Genomic DNA, 12,630 nt, shown 5'->3' with positions numbered 1-12,630 from the left:
GTAAACATCTTACCTATGTTTGTCATAGAATGTGAGAGCCTCCTGTAATCACAACCCCCTAGAGAAAATACTTCCTAGCACATTAGCAGGTTCATGTACATGCCTCCCGATTTTCCTCTTGCATATGTCAACACATACAATACACTACTTGATATTTATATGCTGGGCCATGGGAAGAAATGACATAATTATTCTAGATAGCTGAAAAAATCTGAGAAGTGCTTACATTTCACTGTGTATAACAACAAAAACCCAACTAATTGTTATCTTTAAAATACTTTCAAATTAATAATATTAATAATAAACATTTACTGAGGACTTACTATTTTATTATGTGCAGTTATTGTGTTAAATGCTTTATATGTCTAATCTTTTTTAAATCTTACCATCCCAGATGAGGAGGTACTACAAATTACTTCCTGTTTTATTTTCGGAAAATGTAATTCACAGCTATGCATTTTACATCCAAAGTGAAGAATAACTTAGTCCATGTACCTAGAGGACATATGGCAGTCTGTCTGCTCTCCTACCAGTCACGCACTCAGAGTTCAGAGCTTCTTTGCTTCGGGTCCTAGTCCCCTTTTGCAATCTACAGAGTTCATCAATCTTCTGCATTCCATTTCTGGAAGAATAGATTCAAAATTCCTTGTATGAGCCATCAAATCTCTTTGATCTCTTTCCAACCGAATTTGCTTACTTAAAGCTCAGCTGTTTCCCCATGCTCCAAATGAACCAAACTATTTGGTAATTTAATGTCCTTTCATCTCTTAGTCTGTCTCTCTTATGTCTGCTTTACCTGTGCCTCCTTTCTCCACCTATCAAAGACCTATTGACCCTATAGGAACAGCCCAATTACTAAGTCATTTACTAAGCTTTCTTCGGTCATCTTTACGGAAATGGGCTCTCCTTCCACTCTTCTATAGCATTTTTGTTTGACTCTCCTGTGATACTTGTCACATTTTACCTTATTTTAAGATAATTTGTACACACATTATAGACTATATTTAAGATTTTTGGCATCCCATCTGAAAGATCATCTATTGGTCTCTACATAATAAATTATTGATAAAAGCTTGTTGAATTCCATTGCCTGCCTATATTTTGAAGAACATGTTAGTACCAATGTGTCTGAAGTAAAGAGCAATAATCTTGTATAATAGTTTACTTGGTGGCATATGAGGAAAATGGAATAGAAGAGGAGGTGAAGATGGGATATCTACAGATAAATGATTCTTCTAGAAATTTATGACTGTGAGCTAAACTGTATTGACCTGAGAGACAACTATCAAGAAGAATATAATGTGGGGAAAATCATACCATCTCATGTTTCTTCTGATTTTTAATTCGGCTACTAGTAGCTATACAAAATATCTCAGATTTTCTTCTTTGGAGTAGGGGGTGGGGTAGGAGGGCCATACACTGGTCTTCTGCTTGGACTGTTACTCCACTGTGGAGCCTATTGAAGCAATGCTTTGGGGAAGGCAATCCTCAACATCATCCAAAGTTGTGGGACTCTCATGGCCTAAGCCCTGAGCAGATCTCTTTGAGCAGGTACCAGGGCTGTCAGGGCATACATATAGATAGCTGTGCAGTGTTGGCCAGCCCAGGAGATCTCCACCAGGTCTGGTCCTGGTAACTGCCATTTCATAAACTCAGAGCTATGTTGCCTCCTACCCTTCCCATTAAACTTTCCCCTAGGCTGGGATAAATATATATTTTTTAAAAAAAACCTTATTTTATGGCCGGGCGTGGTGGCTCAAGCCTGTAATCCCAGCACTTTGGGAGGCCAAGACGGGTGGATCACAAGGTCAGGAGATCGAGACCATCCTGGCTAACACTGTGAAACCCCATCTCTACTAAAAAATACAAAAAACTAGCCGGGCGAGGTGGCGGGCGCCTGTAGTCCCAGCTACTCGGGAGGCTGAGGCAGGAGAATGGCGTAAACCCGGGAGGCGGAGCTTGCAGTGAGCTGAGATCCGGCCACTGCACTCCAGCCTGGGCGATAGAGCGAGACTCCGTCTCAAAAAAAAACAAAAACAAAAACCCTTTTTTTTTCCAGTAGCTTTTGGGGTACAAGTGGTTTTTGGTTAAATGGATGAATTACATAGTGGTGAATTTTGAGATTTTAGTGCACCTGTCATGCAAGTGGTGTATGTTGTACCCAATATGTAGACTTTTATCTCACACCACACCCTCATCCCCTTCCCCCACTTCTGAGTCTTCAAAGTCCATTATATCACTTTGTATGTCTGCGTACCCATAGCTTAGCTTCCACTTATAAGTGAGGACATATGGCATTTGCTTTTCCATTTCTGAGTTTCTTCACTTAGAATAAGGTCCTCTGACTCCATCCAAGTTGCTGCAAAATACATTTTTTCATTCCTTTTTATGGTTGAATAATATTCCATGGTGTAAATAAATCACATTTTCTTCATCTACTCATGGGTCCATGAGCACTTAGGTTGGTTCTGTATCTTTGCAATTGTGAAGGGTGTTGCAATCCACATATGTGTGTATATGTTTTTATTTATAGAATGACTTCTTTTCCTTTGGGTAAATACCCAGTAGTGAGATTACTGGATCTAATGGCAGATCTACTTTTAGTTCTTTAAGGAATCTCTTTCCTGTTTTCCAGAGAGGTTGTCCTAATTTATATTCCCACCATCAGTGAATAAGCTCTCCCCTTTCACCACACCCACACCAATATCTCTTGCTTTTTTGACTTTTTAATAATGGCCATTCTTGTAGAAGTGGTTTTAATTTGTATTTCCTTGATAATTAGTGATGTTTAGTATTTTTTCATGTGTTTCTTGGCCATTTTTATATCTTCTTTTGAGAAATGTCTATTTGTGTCATTTGACCACTTTTTGATGGGATTATTTGTCTTTTTCTTGCTGATTTGCTTGAGTTCCTTATAGATCTGGTAAACATCTTTTAAACTAGAGGTAACCAATGTCAGGCTAATCCATTCTGTAGCTGTGTTTTCTTTGGCCTGTGTACTGGTGTTCGTGTGTGTATGTGTGTGTGTAAATTTGCTGTCAGTGTTTATAAATTGAGTGGTTGTTTTTTTTTGTTTGAGATGGAGTCATCTGTCATCCAGGCTGGAATGCAGTGGCACCATCTCAGCTCACTTCAACCTCTGCTTCTCCGGTTCAAGCGATTCTCCTGCCTCAGCCTTCTGAGTAGCTGTGATTGCAGGTGTGTGCCACCACATCTGACTAATTTTTGTATTTTTAGTAGAGACAGGGGTTTCACTATCTTGGACAGGCTGGTCTTGAACTCCTGATCTTGTGATCCATTGGCCTTGGCCTCCCAAAGTGCTGGGATTACAGGCATAAACCACCACACCTGACCTAAATTGAGAGATTTTGTATAAAAATATGAGGTTTGGATTGCTTGAGAAAATTAAAAATAGATTGCATCAAAAGCATTGAACATCCCCTCAAGGCTGTAACTGAGTAGCAGGTGCCTGTTTCCTCTGGCTTGCCCAGTCACACTAACCCCACCCACATAACATCACTCATGTTTTATCTATATTCATTACCCATCTAGTCTGAAAACATCTGAGATTTTGTCCCCTGCCTAATTTAAGCCCCAAAGGATCTTGTCAACCTGTCTCCTAAACAATCAGGACTACTTGACCTTCATTTATCTTTCTAAAGAATATGATTTTAATTATTTTAAATTTTTGACCCTTTAAGGAAGGATATTTGCAGAGAGTCATATCAGGAACACAAGCATAGTTTCAATATTAGAAACCATTAGAAAATATATTTTATGTAATATATTTCAGTATGTTGCTGGATGAAAAAATATATGACAATCTCCATATATGTGGAAAAATTTGATAAACTTCAACATTAATTTCTAATACAAATAACCTTTAATAAAGTATGAATAAATTAATACTTTATTAACACAGTAGCCACCACAAAACCTAATGGGAAAGTCTAGAAGCATTCTCATTAAAGTAAGGAAGAAAGCATTGGTGTTCTTTATGCTAACTGTATTGTGACTGTTGACTTCTTTTCCCATTTAGTAATAGATGGTTGCTGAGCTAGTCTGTATTTTCTAGCTTCACTGCTAAGTGTGGCTCTGGCCACATGACTTAAGTTTTGAACAATGAGTTGTACGTGGAGTCATGTGTGCAGTCTTCAGAAAATCTCCTTGAAGAAGATAAAGGTTCTTTTTCTGGGGCATTCTTTTCTCTTTCTGGCTGTTAGTTGGGAAATGTTGATAAATGCGAGAGCCCCTTTGGAAAAAGAGATAGAAGCCATACACTGAGAATCACCCAGTCCTAGGTCACTCACTTTGGACTTCTACAGGATGAGAAATAAATTTCTATTTTACTTAAATCACTGTATTTTTGTAACTTTCTTTTATAGTAGCTTAGCCTGCACCTTCACTAATTTAGCACCTATTATTTAATAATGTTAGGGAGTTACTATCCAATATAATTTGACAAGGAAAAAAGTTTAACAATTATAAAGGAGGTAAAACTAGCTTATTTGCAAATTATGTGATTATATCCATAGAAAACCCAGGATAATCCATTGAAAGATTGGACAAATAAGACAATTTACTAAATTTCTTGGGAAAAATAAGATATGAAAAATTAACAGATTTTCTGTTTATAAACATCAATCACTTACAAAATACAAAAGCTTCTATTTACAATAATAATATAAATACTTCTGGAACAAACTTAAGAAATATACAAAACCTATTTGAAAATTTTTCTCAGGGATATATTATTGGAGCTGAATAAATATAAGTCATATCTGGTAGTTGGACATAAATATCTCAATGTCATGTATATGTCATTTCTCTCTAAAACTTACACATTGAATAAGATTCTCTTTTTTGCGCTGAAATGGACATTGGTTATCAACCCAACTCCATTCTCAAATGCCTTCTATTTCATTATAGAGGCTGGGAAAGCTAAATATCTCTTTTCTGCCCTTTCTGGAAGTTGGGTGTGGCCATCTGATACTTTTCTGCTAATGATATTTAAGAGACTTTTCTGCTAATGATATTTAAGTGGAAGTTGGAAAAGATGGCTGTGAGATGGCATCATTTTGTATGCGTGAGGAACAAGCCGAAAGACTCACAGAGACCTTGGCCTAACATCTCAGAACTGTTGAACCAAAGCCAGCTGCTAGGTACTTCCAGACATAGAGAAAAGTAGGCAACTTTTTATTTAAGCATCCCAAATGCTTTTTTGTTACTTTAAGTCCAAAGTTTTCCCAACTGAATTAAACACCAACAGAATCTTTTCCAAACCATGAGGCAAATTATAACATTAATATATGAAAATAATATGCAAAAATATTGAAGGAAATTCTAAAAAAGAAGAGAGACTAGCCCTACAAGGAAATAAAATATAATATAAAGCTACACAAATTAACACAGTATATGAGGAGACAGACAGATTTTTGGAATAAAGTAGAACTTAGTAGAAAAAAATAAGAAAAATAATGTAAATATTCATGAAAGAATTGGCTTTCTTTAATATATTTTTAATTTTATTTATTTATTTATTTAGAGATAGGGTTTTGCTCTGTTGCTCAGGCTGGAATACAGTAGCACAATCTTAGCCCACTGCAGCCTCAGGCTCCTGGCTTAAGTAATCTTCTCATTTCAGCTTCCTAAGTAGTTGGAACTACAGGCATGCATCACCAGGCCTAGCTATTTTTTTTTTTTTTGTATTTTTTTGTAGAGACAGAGTTAGCCGTGTTGCCCAGGTTGGTCTTGAACTCCTGGACTCAAGCAATCCTCCTGCCTCGGCCTCCCAAAGTACTGGGATTATAGGCATGAGCCACCACACCTGGTCTGTCTCTTAAATGCATGAAAATATGCTTCATTTTATAATTTGAAGAAATGAAAATTAATGATAGGATTGCATTTTTCACTTATTGGTTTATAAAAAAGATGTTTCTTCCACCTTCAATAACACAAGGTGGGAGAAACATCTTCCACATATTTCTTTGGTTTTGTGGAGAATATAAAGTGGTACAGCATCTACAAAAGGCAAATTTGACAACATCTACTAAAAGTAAAATTAAACACTCTATTTCAAATTATTTATTCTAAATATATACTTTCAATACGTGTACACACACCAGGTATATATGTGTCTGTGTATACTTGTATATATGTGCGTATATGCACATATGGTATCTCACATGTATTCCATTTGCTAGAAGTGACTTGGTAATAAATTTGGGAGAAAGTACATTTTAAAATAAAGCCAAGAATATAAATATATAAATATATCTATATAGAGAGATAGATAGATAGATAGATAGATAGATAGATAGATATTAACAAAACATCGCTGGTTCTCCACAGTGTTGCTCAGAGGTAGGTGTGAGGCAGGAGGGTGTATCCTGAGTTCTCAGCTTGAATTGGTACCAACTGGAGACCTTGACAGCAGTTTTTTGAGGAAAGGCAATCTTCAGCAGCACCTTATGTCAGCATTTATTATCATGCTAATTTCCAACTATTAGGGCCAAAACCTTTATATTGTTGGCATGTGAATTATGAGGTTTTTCCAATCTGGCTTTGAAAACAATAGAAGAAAAGTCCATTATAAAAGGAGACTCCTGAAGTCTCAGACAGATAAATATGTAGGAAAAATGAATATACAAAGGTTGAGGTACTAGAAATAAACTTCCTTAATATCATCCTTTCATGGGAATTCCTTAGAAAGTCTCAGGTAACCCAGAAATACATATATCTCAGTTTGAAGACTCTTCTTTTAATTCAGATAATATTTTATATATAATTTTTTAATCTGAATATTAGAAGAAGTTAGAAAGTGTATCTTGGAAATGTCTGAAGAAGGCTTATTTTATGAATTATTTTCAGGAAAGCTCTAAGTATTCATTTTCATTTTGTATTATGTTTTCATTATGTTTTTTACATAACTGAATTTTCTTTATATCAGAGTTGCCTTTACTTTTTCTTCATATAATGGCACAGAGAACACTGACAGATGAAAGAATAAAAACTATTTCCTACTCAGTATCTCCCTATAGGAGTGCAGCTATGACATCAGTGCTTGGAATGAACAGTCGCCTTCATCAGGAAGGCAGAGTGACCTTTCCTGTTTTTATGATGGCAGTGTCCCAGAGGCATCATATTTCATTGATGAAACTCTAATCTCTAGCTTTTTAGTATCAAACATAAATTGTGATTGTTTTGTTAGTTTTAAAACCAAAAATGATCATCAAAGCATTGTTAGTATATCATGAGTGTGTGTGTGTGTGTGTGTGTGTGTGTGTGTGTGTGTATGTGTGTGAGATGGAGGGCTTCTTTTCAATAATAACAACATAAGAGCATTGTTGGTTGAACACTGATTGCTATATATGTTGAAAGAAATTATAATATAAATGCCATTTGTCAGAAGTGACTTGAGAATAAATTTGGGAGAAAACACATTTAAAAGTAAAGCTATGAATAAATATATCATTGTGTATCTATCATCTTAAAATGTTCAGAAGTTTGGAATGTGGAAAATAACTTAGTTATCTTACACATAAAGAAGTATAACAAGGCAATGGAATCTTTAGCTACCTTAATATGAGAAGAGAAAGAAGAAAGAAACAATCTCTTCAGAAATGCTTACCCATTTGAGAAGACCTCATATATTTTCTATCCAGTAGAGAGCAGTCAAAGTCCATGATGCTGTCATGAAATTCAGACCTTAGTATTACAGGCATGACTGTTAACACTGAATCATCTCATTCAGGTCCTTTCGGAGTAAGGATCTTTTAGAATACTGGACTAATAGTCTTTCTTTGCATACAATATTTTTCTCATACCTGTCCTTTATATTAAATACAGTATTTATTTGTATATTTGCACAGAAGTTTATCTGGACACAAACAAAAAACATGTAGCAACCTTGTGGTTATTGGTCGCGCTTTTAAAAATCTATAGTAAGTCTACAAACTATGATATTTTAAGAAGTTTATGAAATAGCGACAAACAGAAAGCATGAAGTGGGGTAAGCTTAATATTCCAGGAGAGAATATCCTAAGTGCCACCAGATAGGCAAGATTCATAATTACCAGAAGCTAACATATGACATCCTCATGGCAATAGTAGTGAAATACAGGGATTTTTCACAGGTAGGTAAATTAAAGAATAATTAAATTAAAAATCACCAAGAGATGATTAGATGATATAGTGGAATATCTATGTAGAGACTACCAGTTCCATCCTTGTTACCTTTCTCTTTTTCTTTCAGTGTGCCAGAGGAGATTAAAATATGGAGGGATGTTATCTAGTTATACACATAGAAAGTATATCTTCTCACTGTTTCTTCATTATCTAAGGTTTTGATAGTTATCATATAAAATCTTTGCACATCACTTCTGCTTTGCTAATATAACATATTCTCAAAAATGATCCTGAGGGACTACTCTCAAGAGACAGCATCTTGCAAATGCACATGACTGTTCTATTTCTCTGTTTAGTTTCATAGACAGAAATCAATCTGAAATTGTCACTGGAAATAAGGAGATGTATTAGGAAAGCAGTAAAATTAAATTTTAGTATGTATATTTTCATGGGCTCTCAAAAATGTGTTCATCTCTTCTCTTTATAAAATTAATGTCAAACAATTGGAGACTCATTTAATATACTGCGTTAAAATGCTGTCTTTATTTATGTATCAATGGCACTATTGATTAATCATCAACAAGGCAGAGAGTTTAAGGTGGTTTTTCCCAGTACAGATGTTGTCACAAGACAGCCACATTCTTTTATTTGGCCATTCTCACAACCAAAGTCATACACTTTAATTGGTAGACAAGAGTGAGGTATATAATTTGTGGTCATGAAGCAAACTGGAACTAACTATTCCACATGTGGTGAGCTTAAATGTCAGACTGGTCGACTCTACTCTTGCCAGCTGAGCTAGTGTATCAGAAGGACCACTGTTAAGAATGGTTTGATCACAACTGTTAACAACCTCTTGTACTTTCCTTTAAAATGTATGCTTTCACGGAGATTCAAATTTTTGTCATTGAGGAATTAACAATAAGTTTGAATTTGTGATGTTTCCTTAAAATATCAAGATTCCTCAACAAATAAAATCACTATTTTATTGAGTACATTTGAAAATATTGTTTCTATTATGAAATTTTATTGGGCAATAGCTATTAATTAAAAACAACTTGTAAAGTATAATTTAGTCATACTCTAGGTTATTCGGTAGCCACATTAGTTTTATTTTGGGAAAAATAAGGAGATACATGTCATCATGGGTCCTTGTGTTTAAATTTGAATAAGACAATGTGTTGTAGTAACAAGTACTTGGAATTTAGTTAGGAGCCATGGTTTTTATCTTAATCTTGTAATCTAAAGCCCCTCATGCTCTACACACACCATGCTATATATTGTACAAATAAAAAACTATGACCAATACGTATAGAAACAAAGCAAAATGGGCCCTAAGTATCAGTGAGAGCAAGGAGTGAGTTGGGTGATCTTTACCCCTCATCTCCCCAGTAATGTTCATCAGCCCTTCATCTTACTCGTTAATTTGGATAATGGATTTCTGCAATCCCCTCAATTTTAATTAAAATGTTATACATGTGCAGCACCAAAACAAGTCTCCTAAACCATTCTTTCTTTTTGCTTGCTTCTCTAAGTTGTTTATCCAGATAAACAATTCTGAGAATAAAGGTGATGATACAGTTCAGTAGGTAAGGCCACTTTCCAAATCTCAGTCAGGGTTTAGAGTCAGGCTTTGGGGAGATCAGCTCATCTCAGGAGAGGATGAGAATATGGTCTTGACGCGAGATGATGTGGATCTAAGCCAGCTGGTGGCTCCAAGAATCTAGTCTCAGATAAGGCCTAGAGCCAAAAGACATTTCCAGGAGGCATGGTGGGTGAAATTTGGTATATGAGAGCATGTGGCATGAAGAGAAGAAAACATGAAAGACAACTGTACATTTTCTGGTCTCTGAAGGCGTGGATCATTTTGTGGAGAAGGATAAATCTGAGTGTAGACATGCCAAAACCTAAATGACCTTATGTTATCTTAGATGGGATGTTTCTTAGATATCTTCAAACATAGGGTGGATTTCAGGTCAGAGATTACAACATGGGACACATATTTAAGAGGAGATAAAATATGACACTGCTTGTCCTTATGTGATCTCTTACTACCATACTTCCAATTCTTTTTGATCCTTTGACTGTGGGAGTTGGGAATTTTGCCATTACTTTTAATTTAACCTGTTTTAGTGGTTCAGTAGTTAACAGTGTATTCCATAACTTAGCTACCTTTTCGGGCCTGGGAAGTTCTTGCAAAGCTTTGTGGAAGTTTGACTTGTACTGGCAATGTAATGGAAATAAAACCCCAAAAACAATAACAAAAAATAAATATCTTTTGTACATTGTGTGGACAAAGCATCCACATAGTGGAAATAATTTTGAAGATTTTCAATAGCAATTTATCACACCATCCAGATGTGATTATATTTAATGTCCTCTGAGAGTCTATGCTTTGCATATAAATGCTATAAATTACTTGTTTTTTTTTTTTTTTTTCCAGCAAATATAATGAACTCTGCTGTGTTCCAGGCAGTTTTATAGAGAAATAGTGTTTGGGTAATAGTGGAGAATAAATAAATAAGACTTCAATTCATATTCCAGGGTGATAAATAGACAAAATATACATGAACCAATACATGGTAGGTGACTTTTAGATAGAGTTAAGGCTATGAAGAATGTAAAAAGAAGTGTTGTAATAGAGGGTTTCAGGATGCTGGATTTAATTTGGAAGGAATAGTCAATAAGGAATTGAGTCTTGAATTGAGAGCTGAAAGACAAGAGTGTATAAGCAATGTGAGGACATGGAACTAACATTACAAGGAGAGTGAAGAGAAAGTGCGAAGAGTAAGGCAGAGACAAAGTTGGCTATTCAAGGAATATAAAGGACAACATGGCTAAAGTATAGTGGGAGGAGGAGAGAGGCAGGAGATGTGGCTGGAGAGGTAATTGGAGGCAGGTTAGATAGGGCCTGGGGGGCCGTGAAAGATTCTATGGACTTTATTCCCAGTATAGTGGGAATTCATGCAGAAGAGTAGGATGTTGTGGTACTTCTAATTAATTATTATTTTTGTAGAAAACTGACATTTATCAGCTTGCATGCATTTACATTTGTATTTTTTAAAAAGTTAAACAGCTTCTACGTTTTAGAATTTTTATGTTAAAATATACCAACATCAGGGTAGAAATAAACATACTATAGTGCATTAAAGATATGCAGGAAATGTAATAGGTTCAGTGTCCTCACAGTCAATATGAGCTTATGCTTCAACGATTGTTTCGTTGACCCAGTGAGACTGTGTTGTAGATGGTTTATCTTTGCCAGGCAGAGTGGTACCATAAAGACAGACAGGTCAAGACAGACATATTTTCATTGAATAGTGTATCGGTGACCAACCTCTCTCACACATCCAGAGCCATAATATGGGTGTTTTTAAAACACCCTGAACCTGAATGTGAATTAAAACATGTTTTTTACAAACCTGTTGCTCAAAATACGTAGGATTATTTTAACTGTTTGGAAAATATAAATTCAGTATTTTCATTTGATTTTACTTTAGCCAGATGGACTCTGATATAATATCTACAAATAATTTGGCAATTTCTTTCCCTTCACAATTAAGAAAACACTCGGCCCTTAGCAAAACTTTTTTTTCCTTTGGCATTGACTTGGAGCTGACATCTTCTAATTTGAAGTTTGGGAATAATACTTTTCTATTCAAAAGCAAACTGTGCCAAGGCTATATTCTCTTTTTGGAAACAAACAGGATTTTGCATGTTCATGTCTATGATGAGGCTGTATGAGGCTCTTGGTTTTTGGAGGATCTGTCCTGTAGCCTGATAAGTGTGAAGGGTGTCCATGTGGGCCAGCCTCTGACCTCTTTCAGCTTTAACAGATGGGGCTCAGATCTTGGGAACTGTATTTCTGGAGAGCTATTTGCTAGGATTCTCAAGAAACTAGAGGTGAAAGGATGAAAGGAAGAAAATGACTGTATTTCAATTTCTCACCCTATTTCTAGCTATCAGTTCTAAATGGAACACTAAAGTCTGAGACTATAGTGAAACAAGAAATACATCATAAATAATGTTTTCTAAATCTCCTCTTCCAAATTGTAGGTTTTGTTTTATACATGTGTTCATATATGTATATATTTGTATATATGTATAGTCAATTCTTGTTACTTTTGATAGTTATACTTTACAAAATTGGCATATACACTAAATTAATAAACACTGAACTATTGCTCCTAGGGGAAATACAGGGTTAGGTTCCCATAAGCCTATCCTTGTGATATTTTTTATCAACTAATCCATAATATGAAAGCTTGTTTTATGAGTTTTCCTGTTTAGTCACTTTATTTAATATACATTTGTGTGTATGTGTGTATACATATGTGTGGTAAAATATCACATTTGTGGGAATATGCATGTTTCGGAGACACACTTTTTTTTTGTCACTCTATGAATATCTGTGAATGACTGCAAAAGTGCCCGTAGTATTGATTTTGCAGTTAAAATACATTTTAGTGAGTGAATTAGCAAATACAGAATCTGGGAATAATG

The sequence above is a fragment of the Colobus angolensis genome, unplaced genomic scaffold (genome assembly GCF_000951035.1).
Source record: "Colobus angolensis palliatus isolate OR3802 unplaced genomic scaffold, Cang.pa_1.0 Scaffold213, whole genome shotgun sequence".
NCBI classification, from domain to species: domain Eukaryota; kingdom Metazoa; phylum Chordata; class Mammalia; order Primates; family Cercopithecidae; genus Colobus; species Colobus angolensis.
This window is presented reverse-complemented; position numbering follows the sequence as displayed.